Here is a 14,290-nt window from a genome sequence, read left to right as displayed (position 1 = left end):
AATCTTAAGGATTAGAAAAAAAATCCTGAGGGCACATTTTGGAATTGCTTGTCCTTCAGGTAATAGTTTAACCAATTTTCTTTGATCTCCTGGAATTATTTTGGTGAAATACGCCTTCTTCTGTGAATAATATTAATAATGTTATATCAGTTGCTATTCTTTTTACAAGGGAAGCATAGGAGAACAACTTTTTCTTCATGATTTAAGATTTTTCTTGTATTCCTTAGCAAACAAACAACAAAATGAGCTATCCTCATTAGCTAGCTACTGCTGGCCTTCACACATTTGAGGAAAGTAAGCAAGGTTTCTTAGTTATTCACCTTAATATGTTAAGCAGCATTGCTTCTCAGTTCCCATAGAAAACAACCCAAAAAAGTAAACAAATTAGGCAGTTCTCTACACTGTGAAGCTTAAGACAGAAAACTTACTGTTTCATGGGGCAGTGAAAGTATCTAATACTGGAGATTTTCTCCTTTGATCCAAATACAAGTTTTAAAGTTGTAAGTATATTACAAGGCCCAAGAATCTTTAGGTATTCTCAGAACCTGACTTTTCTCCAGCTCGGTTTATCCTTGAGCTCTATGTACCAGTAGTCCATATGCAGTATCAGGTCCTAAATTTCCTCTGCCAACATGAGTCACTGAGATCAGAAGGTGCCATTGGATCTGCAATGCTCATATCTAGGCTTCTGCTGATGATAGGAAGTTCCATGGTATGCTTTCTATTGCTGGGTAAGAGAAGCAAATGCTGCTGGGGGAAATTCCACATATCATGGCTCCAGTCTCACACCATTTCATAGCACTGAAGACAGGAATGGTACAAACTATATCCACCTCATACTTCACAGAGGAAGATTGCAGCTGAGCCTTACATGAGGCACAGGGACTATATAGCTCTGTATCTTTCACCTCTGCATCTCCTTGGATTTAGTTATCTGTGCTGCAAGGCCATAACAGTGCTGTTCAGCAAATTTGGGTCAGACTGCTGCAAAAAGAGCTGCATGAGAAAGTTTGCAAGAAACCTGTCTTTGCTCAGGAGCTGCATGTAGGCTCAGGCCTTCATTCTTGGTCCTTGTCCGAACTACACTGTAGGTACGTATGTTCTTGCTGATCTTTGCCCCTCTGACCCTTGCTGGACTTCACACATACCTTGGTCCTGCAGATATGCCCAGCAATCGCTGAGCCATGGTCAATCCCAGTCACTGTCTCCAGCTCTCCTCATGTGGGCACCTCCTTGGAAAGCGATTCCTGATCTGGGTGATGAAGGGTGATGCTACAATGAGGAGAAGACAAATCAGCAGAGGGCAGCACACTCAATGCTGAGCACGTCTCTTCAGTCCACAAAAGTGGATTAAAAAAAAAAAGGATAAAACTCATGAACACAAACACAGAGCGTATACTTTTTAAAGTCTGTGACCATTTGAAAATTCTAGAGCTGAAGTTTACACTATGTATGTTGGTGAATATTTATAAGTAATAAAAGAATTTTACGGTACAACAATGTACCTTGATGCATAGGAATCGGCAGAGTTAGGTGTCATGAAGGAAGGTAAAGCTCAGATGCAGGACTGAGTGAAGGATACTGCATGGCTTAGCTGTTTTTTTCACTGCGTATTTCATTGGAGGGGCACAGTCTGTCACATCACACTCACAGCTGCTGACATTTTTGGATGTGCTACTTTATATTTACATTTCAAAACTTATTTACCAGTAAAATTAAGGTTACAGCCATATCATCAACACAAAAGGCTGAATAAAAACTTACATTCTACTTTCTACAGTCTGTCCCATGTCTCATCCTTTAACTGCAAGAAAGGCAGAAAATAATCACTGAATCATATAATCATAGAATCCTTAAGGTTGGAAGGGACCTTTAGAGATCATCTAGTCCAGCCCCCCTGCACATGCACGAATAAGTTGAACAGCAATGAATGGTAACATAAAAAGCATTAGAAATAGTACAAGAAACAACAACAACAACAACAAAAAAAAACAGAATTTATGCAAGCTAATGTTACTATGAGAACCTTCACTTTTTCATTTCCTGACTTCAGAGTGTCAAGAAAATTTACTTTTATTATAAAAAAAATCCAAAAGTTATGAGCTCTCCCAGTTCTGTTTATCTTCCATTATGCAGACATATCTCTATGGACGAGAATGCTAACCACCTCCCCACACATACATCTTTTGGATCAAATAACATACGAACCCAGATCTTTCCAAAGTTTCTCTAAGTAATCCAGTTGGCATTTGCAATCTAAGGTAAAGTACCCACCCCATCATACCTTCATAAAAAAAGGAAAGTTGAATGTGTTTTTGTGTTCTTTCCAGAAAGCTTCAAGGGGAAAAGGGATAAATCTTCTGCACTTGCTTTAGCTCCAGCTTTTAGTATAAACTAAGAGTTAGATGAGCGATTTAAAACCTGGCAAAATACCAGTATCTCCAGCACTTTCACCACAATTTTGCTGATTCATTACAGGAAAACATCTGTGATGAACACAGTAGAGTTGTTCTGAGACAGAGCAATGACTAACTCCTAGGCAGCGGTGACGGCCAGCTTACTGGCTACTTAAGGCAGCAGTGACAGCCAGCTTACTGGCCAGCTTACTTAAAAATATTTACATCAAACACACCATCATGACATACAAATACCTTAGAACTATTATTTACATAGAGGGATTAACACTTTCCACACCACATGACAGAGAAGCATTAGAGGTTGCCTTTATTTTGCAGCTATTTTAACCTGGTTTCCTGTCTAATCAGGTTTGTGCAGTCAATACTACCTACTCTGGCACCCTGCTTGCCATGCTCATTAATCTCATTCAGAAGCGTGAGTTTCACTGAAATTTAACCTTGGACTGAAGAGGCTAAGCACATCATTTCTAAAGGTACCATCAAAACAGACTGGAGAAGGAGAGAAGCTTTAGCAAACATCCCTAGAGATAGGAAGGCTATATAGTATGAACTTGGAGAACCCACCACGGCAGAGGTCTCAGACACAAAACCTAGGAAATGGTTTCTGTCAGTGCATGTATCCTTCTGAGGGTCCAAAGTAAAATTAAGCAAAAGATCAACTCTTTAGAAGAGATTTCATTACTCACTGTGCACAACAAATTATTTTTTTCTCTTTCTATAGAATGCATGAAAAGCAGAAATAGTTTTCTTACATGAGAAACACTGTGTTTATCATGCAGCATAAAAGGGAGATAAATGGTAAAATGGTGGTGTTCTAAACCATGCTATTTCTTTTGTATGTGCTGAAAGGAAATAAATTCTATCATGCTGTTGACTTTGCAATGGTTTTTCATTAAACAGTACGAAAGGATATTGTTAGTCTATTTTCTTTTTCTTTCTGATTCCTTTCTGCCAAAAAAAGCAGAATGCAAAAACCTAAGGCAGCATTCATATGTATACAGCTTAATAATAGCTTCCTAAGTATTAAATATGAACTGCTGTTTGTATTGGTATAGACCATTAAGGAGACTCCACAGCTAAGTTAATACAATACAGCTATAATTATTTTAAAAGCATAAAAATTCCATGCTTCACATAAGGAAAAAAATACTTTGCAATACGTATTTTTTAGTATTTTAGTCTCTTAACAATTGTGTTCTTTGAAGGAATGTTATTGCTTTGGCATCCATATGGAAGAATATGCACTGTACAACTTCAAGGTAAACAACATTCAAGGAAGTTAATATCTCTATACCTCAATTTTATGATCACCAAGAAAAAAAAAATCCAAGAAAGACTTCAGTGACACAAACGAAACTGCAGCATTTTGTGTAATATTTCTCACTGGTGTGAGTTTCTTCTAAAGTTCAAAAAACTGTGCATAGCCTCCTCACTTGCACTACTCCCACTTTTAGGGTGGATTTTTCAAGCTTCAGTTATAACTGCATTTATCGTATGTATCAGGGAATCTCATAGGAAACATATCAAAATTCCAAATGAAGAACTACATTTCCAATCCACAAAAACATATTTGAACAATTTAATATACAAAACTCTGCAGAAAACTAGATCTAGAGGGTAGATATAAACCAGCAAATAATTGTTGAAGCTGTGTTGCAAAGTCCACTTCAGTAAACTGGTTTAAATAGCTCTACAATATTTAGCAACCATTTTAAGTCATAAAAAAATATGACCGTAACAGAATATATACATATAGATGTATATATAGTATGATTTTTTCCCTCCAAAAAGCAAAAGGGAAATGGAGAATGCAAGGAGGAGTGCAAACATTGTTTTCTCTGAGCTCATTAGACTTCTGCAGTAAAAACAGCTATAAAGCATTCAACAGGCTCACCTTCCCACACATAATTTCTGCAGGGCACTATTTCTTTGCAAGTCTACAGCCATTCCCCTGGAAGTCCCATAGCATGCTGCTGCTTCTGATCATGGTCTACAGCTGGACCTGTTTCAGGATTGCAGTTCCTATGTGAGGGTCTGTGTGCTCTAAGACAGGATGCATTTACAAATAAGGTCACTAACCCAGTGGAAATTCAATAGCAACAGGTGAATCACAACCCAGACCTATGTGATGACCCTCTGAAAGAGAAATTTTGGGAAAATGCTGTTCTGCTCATAAAAATTAGAGTAGCAGTCAGCAGGGACCTGGGCCTAATGCAACAACAGCAGGTGTTACAGAATTTCTTGACTGCAGAAGGCAAAGGAAATGAAGAAAAATCTGAAGAACATGGCTGTTTTCCTTAAAAATTTCCTTTTTTTATATATATAATAACTGTCCCAAAGATACAATATTTTTATTTGCATTATTCCTACCATATGGAAAGAAATTGCAATTCTTCTGTTCCCTTTTTTCCTCACTGATTGATTTGGAAAGACTGAGCTGTCTCACTTATAAGGAACTATGCATCTGCTATGTTACAGTTCAAAAGGTGACTCAAGTTACTAGGCAAAAGAAGAAAATTGCTGCCTCCAATCCACAACCCTCTCTAACCCCACACCATGACGCAGAGATGAAAAACACTTGTTTTCTATTACAGAAGAAAACAGCAAGGCACACAGGTCTGGAGAGGTAGTGGAGAAGGCTGCCTGCTTCAAGCAAAGAGGCTGTAGGACCCTTTGCTCCCAGTGCCAGGTGCAAACTGCAATATGCAGAGACGGGCACAGCCCCTCAGAGGCAGGGAGGGACAATAACTTTTTTTCCCCAAAGGCTGCTGTCATTCAAGGGGACGCAGCTGAGGAGATGATAGCTTCAGGGAGAGAAAGCAAGTCCTCATAAGATTTACCCTTGTGATTTTGCAAGCAAAATTGAAATTATCTTCAGAGTATTTTGAGTCTGAAACACCCAAAAGACAAGAAACTAGTAGGAGTGCAATATGCTAATACAGCATTCCTTTTATTGGCATGCAGATGCACAGAGAGGCATGCACAAAGACACTGAAAAGCAACGTGGAGGCTATATTTTCTTCCTATAAAAAATTTATGACTAATCTAATCTTACATTAAATGTTTCCTAATAACGGCAAACATTTGAGGCATTATAGTTAGTGAATTGCTAGGGAGTTTCATTGTCATGAAACTAAATGCTTAAAATGGAGAAATTACCTTTAAGTCATCTCATTTGAATGAAATTATCAAATAGGAAATATTATATTCATTATTTTATGTAGGCTTTATTATAATAAACAATGTGATTTGGTCTATGTGACAGAAGTATCTTAATTAGACTCCTTCTTAAATAGATGCAAGTTTATTAGTTAATGTATCCTGGATAAACCATTCCAGTTAATGCAGCTATTGCAGTTAATACAAAGTTTTAATTCTTGCTAGTTGCTGGAGGAGCTATTTATATGCACAGCATGGAAGCTTATTCCCAGGTCTTTCTGCCTGCACATGAAAATAAAGGACATTTGAGTAAAAAGAGAAGAGAAAATTATAATTTTTAAATCTCAAACTACACTTTCAGTTAGTGAAAAAACACATAGACGAAGTATGATAAATTTAAGATTTATTTTAGTGATTCTGTTTCAACAGACAATTCCATTTCTCCCTCTCTCAAAAAAGGGACAACAAAAAATAATTTGTTTTTAAAAGCTGCCATATTCCTTAGAAGCCACAGCTTCTTATCTAATTGGTATAGCTGTCTATTAATATTCTAATATATGATAAAGCATTAGAAACTCTTCCTTGCCTACCCTTATTCCTAACTGTGGACTAATTTCTGTCACAGTCGGTCTCCCTTCTTTGCAACTTCTGTCTACACTATGTTAAACACAATAAGGAAGAAGAGAAGAAGGAGCATTTTGTTTGTGTCTTCACCTATGCTACAATTTCACTGGTATCAAAATAAATGAAGAATACCACTGATTGAGTATAGAAGTCAGGTGTTTTCTATAAATCACAAGAATCAACACTCCTACCACTGAAAAAAATCCTAGATCTCTTTGAACACAGTGGTCTAATTCTTCATATAAGTTTTCTAAGTTTTCTTATGTAAGTAATTTATCTTTTTTTTTCTTCTTTCAACACTATGCAGGCTTGATTTCTAAAGGAAACAGGCTTAAGATTGTGCTTTCCCTATGTAATGTAATTTTTGACTCATTGGCCAAGTTCTACCACATTTAATAGTGGGTTAATAATCTAGAGCTCAAACAGTGTATAAGTATTTAATGTTTTCCATAGCTTACTATGATAGTTACTGGTGCATGTTTCAGAATACAAACTAACATTTCCTTCTGAAACACAAAACCTGTGAACATCCAAAGAAAGCCTTGTCAAAAAAAGAAATTCAAACAGCAGGTTGTGTGTTTAATTATTTTTATACTCTCTTTTTTCTACTTTCTAATGAAAAAAGGCTTCCCTGAAACTGAAATGTTCAGGAAAAGAGTAAAATTGTGCTTCTTCACAATATCAATAATATCAATAAATATCAATTGATTCTTTGTTAATATCATTGATACTTTGTTAATAACAGATGACGTATTTTCACATTATAAATAAACAATACAAGCAATATTTATATTTTCACAATATAAATAAACACAATGACCTAAAGAATTTAAAAATGCATGCTACAAGAGCTGAAGCAGCTAAACAACAATACAGTTAGCTAGCTAAGTTTGCTTATTGTCATTTTTTTAACTCATTATTCTCCAAAGATTTCCAAGTTCCTTTGCCGGGAAGTGGCCACAACAGCAGACTACAGTGATTTCATTCTCTAAGATTTCGTTCTCTAAGTATATACCTTAGGTATTTATTAATCAACATAACCATACACATTACACATTTTATTGAACATATTTGATGGTTGCCTGATTTCACATAGAAAAGAGTAAGAAGGGTTTTTTTTTGTTTGTTTGTTTGTTTATTTGTTTGTTTTAGAAGGGAGCAGGTTAACTGAAGCTACAATTTATTCAAATATTTATGTTCAGCAATGAGAGTTTAAGGCAAAAATAGGAGAAGAAGTTTAAGGTAAGAAAAAAAAAAAAGCTGTTTGAATTTGGTCTATGGAGTACTGAGAGCACAACAGAGAACAACACATATTTTAACACAGTGAAACACCCTTGTGCATAACCCGATATAAAACCAAAAATGTCTTCTGTGAACTATTATCTGAAAATGCACTTTCTAAAATATTCTACAACAACACTACAACAAATTGAAGAATTCTGGAATAAGACTCCTGATTTATCCCTTCTAGGCACAGCAGCAATTGCTTCCAGAAGCTCTAACAAGACAGGTTTATAGAGTCTTTCCCTGAAGTAGATCGTGTAGCAAAAAGATTCCTTAACAATGCAGCATAAAGGGGCCCCAAAAGTTAAATTCTGAAACTACAGATAATGACTAAAGGTGGACCAAATGTTTAATAAAAAAAGACTATTTTTAATGCTGATTTTGCACCATAAATGCAGAGTCTTCATTATTCAAAATTGCTAAATTTCTACTTTCCACCTCTTTATATTTTTGCTTCCTCTTTTTTTTTTACATTAAGTAATATCTTTTACACACTTTCACATACACTAGCATTGGACCAGAACAAAAACTTTTCAAGTAGTTGCTATATTTTTGCATATATGATACTGTAAAATATTTGAAGCCTCACAATCAAATTCTGGCTTGGTTGTTCCAGACCAATTTCAGGAGTAGGAATGTGCATCAGAACACTCAAATTTTCTGGAGGAAGCACTATAGGATTATCTCTTCTGTCATTTTGTTTGATAGATCACTGCAAGATATGTGAAGAGTTGGTATTTGCACCCACTAGAAAATACTTTTTGGAAAATATTTCTCTATTTCAATAGCAAATTGTAATATAAAGCTATTTTTTGGGGGAAAAGAGAAGCATATCTTAGGTATATTGTTCCAACTTTATGCATCCACATTGTATAATACTAACCACCAAGATCCCACTATTCCAATGCATCGGTCATGTTAACTTTAAATGCTGAGGTCTTTAAAATTTTGTACAAACTATATAAAACATGTATATGCTTTATAGAATAGAATATAGAATAGGCAAACTAACCCATTGAGTTCCCACCATAGACCCATTCATAAGTAAATGCAGATTGTGGTATAATAGATAAAGAATAATAAAGAACTCAAGCTCAGTTCTTAATTTCCTCTTCAGTTTCCTCCTCCTCAAAATTGCACAGTACAACACACTCAAATAATGATAAGAGGTATTATCGCTTTTAGTATAAGAGGTTATAATTTAACAACACTACCACTCTGCTGAAATTTAAGCAGTTTAATTCATGTTACACCTAAATAAAATATCTTTAGTTATGAAAACAGCATTATCAAGCACACTATCCAACTGAGAATCATGGATTATGTATTTTTAAACAGATTCCTGAGCGTAGCAACATTAGTATATTACCATACAGTAGTATTACCATGAAAAATATTATATTTTTCCCATTATAAAAACATACAACCAGAAAGCTACTCATTTATTCTGCTAAAGAAAAATGAACAAATGGTGTACCTATACTTACCTTTCCTTGATCAAAAATTCCAGCCTCTTTTTCTTTATACAAAAAAAAAAAAAAACCCTAAATAACTACCTAAATATTTAAGACAAATATTTAAGACATTTTGTCTATTTGTCACCACAAATTTGGTACTACTATACTACTATTAATATGGACTAGAATTTCTCTGTATATTTTCTTGCGAGTCAGCTCACTTTTATTCTTAACTGTAAATTATTTACTCAGCAACAGAAACTAACAGCAAATACTAGATTTTCCTTCATTTTGAAAAAGTCTGAGTAAATTCAGGATTCTGAAGATACCCATGATGCAGTAAGCAATAAGTTGCATGTAGAATGTTATTACTGAAGAGACAATAAGATCTTGCTTTTCTTAACATGAAGTGGCTAACAAATTACTCTCTTTCAAGAGTGTAACTCAAAATGGAATGAAAAGGGGACTTAAAACATCAAACTACTTATATTTGAGCTGATAATACTCATCCATCAACACACACCTGAATTTTGGTCAGTTTAGATTCTACTATTCCACATTAAAGATTATTAAGTATAAAGCTGGCTACATCAAGTTGTAGTAATTCTCTTACCAACTTGGTTGACTTGAGTTTGGCTAGATAACTTCCTTAGGTCTACTTCCAGAGTAACGCAACAAAACCAGTAAAGCTCTGTGCATTGCACTTTGTTGAGCATTATATTTGTTATATTATATTATGTTATATTTGTTGAGCGTTTATATATATATAAAAGCATTTGTATTAAGAATGAAAAGGTAACAAACATCTACTTACTATGATGAATAAACCACAACCAGTAATGATAAAAAAAGAATATTTAGCCAACTTTGAGTTCCTTGTTTTGATAGTTCATAGAAAACTGACACAAACTAATCTGTTTAGTACATTAAGAAGGAAAAAATTCTGACTATATTTTCCCTTCTAAGATTAAGAAAATAAAAGAAAACATGCCAGGAATTATTTTTTAATATACCAGATTCAGTAGGAATGAAAACACCTGCATTGATACTGAAAAATAACATAGACTCTCTACTACGGGCACCCAACTGTGGCTTCTTGAAAAACACTGACAGTCTCCAACAGAGAATTCCTGATTTTTTCTAAACAATCTCTGACCTTTGTTTTCAGCTACAGGAGAAGAGGCACTGGGTGAGGGAAGCATATGAGCAGACTGCAAAGAAATTAGGCTGTCACTGGCAAAGAAAGATGGCAATACTCCAGGACTGAACCAACCCTGTTTCTTGACGCCAACTCATGGAGAATCACATAACTTGGAACTCAAAATGAGGGATGTCTGACTAGTGATAGAAAAGGAGCTTATAGTCAGGTTGAAGAAAGCAGAATGAAACATTTGCTCTTTCATCACCCAGCTACTACGAGACTGCAATCAACATTTTAAACTTCTTGCCTGTCATACTTGATCCCTTTCTCCCAGCACATTCAACTCCTGTAACACCTAATATTCAGGACAGTATAGTCCAAAATATTTGCCAGGGAGGCAAATAGGAAACAGGGAAGACTGAGTTGTGGGCTTTCTGTCTTCACTGAGTCCCACTGGAAGAGATTCTGAAGCTTTTATGATGGTTTACAGTGATTCAGAAGTAGAGATGGATGAAATTCAATTAATGCTGATTTGAAAGTCTAATAGGGAAGCCAGGAATGAGTATCCCACTGCAGATTCAAGTCCACATTCAGAGGCAAAATCTGAGTAATTCTCAGCTGTGAGCCGTGGGCCTGTAAATAGAATGGCAATATGTGAGGGTTATGTTGTTGGTCTCTATAAGAATTATTCAGTGATGAAAATTATTTATATAAAATGTTGTTTTTGTGTCATGGTAAGTCTGGTAAGTCTTTTGTATATGCATTACATTTATTACTAGAAGTTTCACTGGAATAATTTAAAAATGCATATTTTTAAAAAATTTCAATAATAGACTTCAGAAATATGCCAGTCTACCTGAACTCACATTTAATGTATCAATGGCTACAAAATTACCATCAAATTCCTGCAGTGCACATTGGTGTATCTTTGCTTATCTTTCAATAAGAACTTGATCTCTCTGTGACAGACAGAGGCACTTACTAAATCATTATCCAAACCAGGCCCCTCTGGAGAAATAAGAGCAAATAATAGGGAAGGTTACTCTTTAATATCTTTACTATGTCATAATCATCTCTACTTTCCCATAGTTTACAATTTTTCTCCTATCATTTACCTTCATAAAATGTCGAGGCTAATCGGTATCATTGTAACCACAGTCTGATTTCCTACAGAACACAAGCCATAATTAAACAGCAGCATGATAGAGCAGCATGCACATTAAACAGCTACTTTTTTTTTTCTTCTTAGAAGATTTTTGAAGTTGAAAATCTTAACTAAACAGAGGAAGTAGAGGCTTGAAAGAGGAAAAAAAAAAAAAGAGAGAATCTTCTTTTTTTTTTAAAAAAAAAAAAAAAGGCATGAATTCAGACCACTGCTAAAATGGCTGTAAATGTAAATGGCTGTAGAGGGCTGCAAATAGTTCCTAAAAATTGATGCATTTGTAAATTCTAGGGGGAAAGAGTCTATAGCAACAAGGTTACCTGCAGGAAATCTTTATGTTGGGAGGTATGGGAAATGTGTGTTGTCATTGTCCAGTGGGCAATGTCAGAAGCAAGAGAAAGGCTGGCTGGGGGGGCGGGATTTAGAACAACACAGGATGCATTATTTAGGTGTGGGAAGAGAATCAGTTAATACTGATGCAAAGGGATTTGTACCCTCCCAGCACTGTTTGTATTCTGCAGTCTGTGGGCATGAGATGCTGGAAAAACTGAAGATTATTCCACCCTCCAGTGCTAAGCATTTTCATCAGAGGGAAAAGTGCAGAAAATGATGCAGTACAAATGTCTTTTGTAGATTCTTGCATTGCAGTAATAAGTAGAGGGAATGGGAGTGCAGTGCATCCTGCCAAATATGTAAGACTTATTGTCCCTCTCCTACTCTGATACCCATCAGACACCCACCTTCCCCATTAGCCCTATCACCTTATGAGACCAGCTTTACTACTCTAAGTGTCTAGAGACACCTAGAGATGAGTTTGATCTGTAAAATATTGATCAAACACAATATTTGATAAACTCTCCAGATATTTCAAAATAAAAATATACTGACTACTGCGTGTCAAGGAATTTACTTATTGCAGAGTTCTGTTAATGCAATACAATGTAATTTATAATCACATTTGTTGATTCCAGAACATGTCTGTTCAGAGCTTCTAATAAACAACCAAATGTATTTCATCAGAAAGTACAAATCAATCAAGTTACTTAAGAACTATTCCAAAAACACTTCCATGTTCACTGACTGATTTTCTATTTTAAGCAGGAAGAGATGAACAGCACAAACAGTCGGCATGATAAAAGCCTGACAGAAAAAAACTCCATACATACCAAAGAAAATAGCGTGCCTGTGACAGCTACAACAGCAGCAATTTCAGCTTCTTACAGCACTCATGCAATGCACTTTGCAGTCATTCCTCTTGCATAAATCTGTACATTATAATTTTGCATTCCAATAGATCTGTTTGTATGCTGTGTGTCTGAAAATGAGCCAGATAACACAGAACGTGAGAAGTGATTTGTACTATCAGTGACATCAGGAGTTTTGCAGCTGTAGTTATTAACAGATATTTTTTCATCCAGTGGCATCGACTAAAATCAATCATTGTGATAACTAGGCATGGCATGAGCTGTCCGCCCTGTCATTTCAATCTGATTAATCACACATACACAGACCTTTACCTTAAAGGAGCAATTGTTCACATTTAATCACAAAGATACATTCAAGAATACCTTCACACATTACTAAATTTAAGTGCAATTTATGTCTTATATTTTGAGAAATATATTTATGATAATATGGCTTTTGCATTAGATATAGTATTTCACTCATTTTGCAAACATAAAAATTTAAGCTAATATATTAAATTTTGAATCATTTATCATATCAGATTTGCAGGTTTTGAAGCTTCCATTATACACATACCTTTATCTGCAAATTTATCCTCATAATCCAGGTACAGATAACTTATTAGTTATTATGGCTTCTTCAAATCATGCTTGCTATACAATAGATATCAGGTTCAAAGAAGAAACTTGACTTCATTTTACTTGAACATCCTACGTTTTATTAACTATTTGTGCTCTTGTTTCCATTTTCACAGTCCATTTCCATTTTCACTTTTTCTGTCTCCTTTTATTTTTAACTCTTAAAGCCTCTTAAAAAGGAAAGCCATACAGTAAAGTCCTTACAAAAGCACAAAACTCAAGAGGTAAAAGCAGACTGCCCTAGTGAAATCACACACCAGTGTTAAAAATGAGCTGTATTTGAGATCAATCAAATCACAAATGTATTTGACTCTGGTAGAAACATTCTGCATTCTAGATATATGTCTTGATTAAGCCTAAATGCACAAAAGCTCTCCCTTGTCCTGAAGTCCATCAGTATTCAGCAAACCACATAAGCACATGCTTCCCTTTCAGCTCAGAAGCCAATGGAATTTAAGAACGAGTTTAAAATCAAGCATAAGGTTAAATGCTCTGCAGATACACGGGGACAAAAGCATCATCTGTGGCTCTGCTGCTCACTTAAAACCATAAGTAGTAGACAATTGTTTTAGTGATCTGTATGCGCAATCAGTAGGTGACTCTTAGATTCTTCAAATGTTTAAATTCACCAGCATTTTCCAATTGCATCTGTTTTTTTTCTGTAGAGTCAAGACTACTCCTACACCAGGTAATCCTTATGTTTCATGATGGGTACTTAAAGAGGAACATTTTCCAAAGACTGTTGAACTCTAACCTGAATTACCCAATATCTAGGCTTGCAAATTTAGACATATATATTTTACAAAAACAAATTAACAAATATTTTTCTCAAGGCAAAAGGTTACTAGCTAAAAATATGACACAGTAGATTTAACCTGGAACTCTCTTTAATTTCACTGATCTATTATAGTGTGGGAGACCTCCAAATAGTAGACAACAGTCCTGAATGTGCCCAGCTGGCCTCTTAGAAAATGACAGGATGAATAGGTTGACAAGAACCTGAACATTTACAGGAGAGGAGGAAGTAGTCTTTTGTCAAAGAAATCAGAAAAGTGTTGGAGGCATCTAGAGAATTTCTTACATTTAAATAAATAAATTGTAGAAACACAGATTCAGGAACAGAGTTTGAATAATCTAGTCAAAACTGCACAACGTATTTATTTACTCAGTCCTCAATAGGGATCCAAAAGAAAATTGCTTTCTACATATCAGGGACCAATAGC

The 14,290-nt window shown here is 35.3% G+C and overlaps 2 long non-coding RNA genes across 2 annotated transcripts; both read right to left on the bottom strand.

Moving 5' to 3' along the window:
- Positions 1-1,162: 1,162 nt before the first annotated feature.
- LOC112959513 lies at positions 1,163-4,436 on the bottom strand. The gene is made up of 3 exons (XR_003251630.1): positions 4,312-4,436; positions 1,765-1,804; positions 1,163-1,272 (listed from the first exon to the last, which is right to left on the bottom strand). It is a non-coding gene; the product is annotated as an uncharacterized LOC112959513 (long non-coding RNA).
- Positions 4,437-10,612: 6,176 nt separating this feature from the next.
- Positions 10,613-12,540, bottom strand: LOC112959433. Its single transcript, XR_003251615.1, has 2 exons — positions 12,411-12,540; positions 10,613-10,715 (listed from the first exon to the last, which is right to left on the bottom strand). It is a non-coding gene; the product is annotated as an uncharacterized LOC112959433 (long non-coding RNA).
- Positions 12,541-14,290: the final 1,750 nt, after the last annotated feature.

Source organism: Nothoprocta perdicaria, unplaced genomic scaffold (assembly GCF_003342845.1).
Source record: "Nothoprocta perdicaria isolate Ctin4 unplaced genomic scaffold, notPer1 scaffold_116, whole genome shotgun sequence".
Classification (NCBI taxonomy): Eukaryota; Metazoa; Chordata; class Aves; order Tinamiformes; family Tinamidae; genus Nothoprocta; species Nothoprocta perdicaria.
This window is presented reverse-complemented; position numbering and strand designations above follow the sequence as displayed.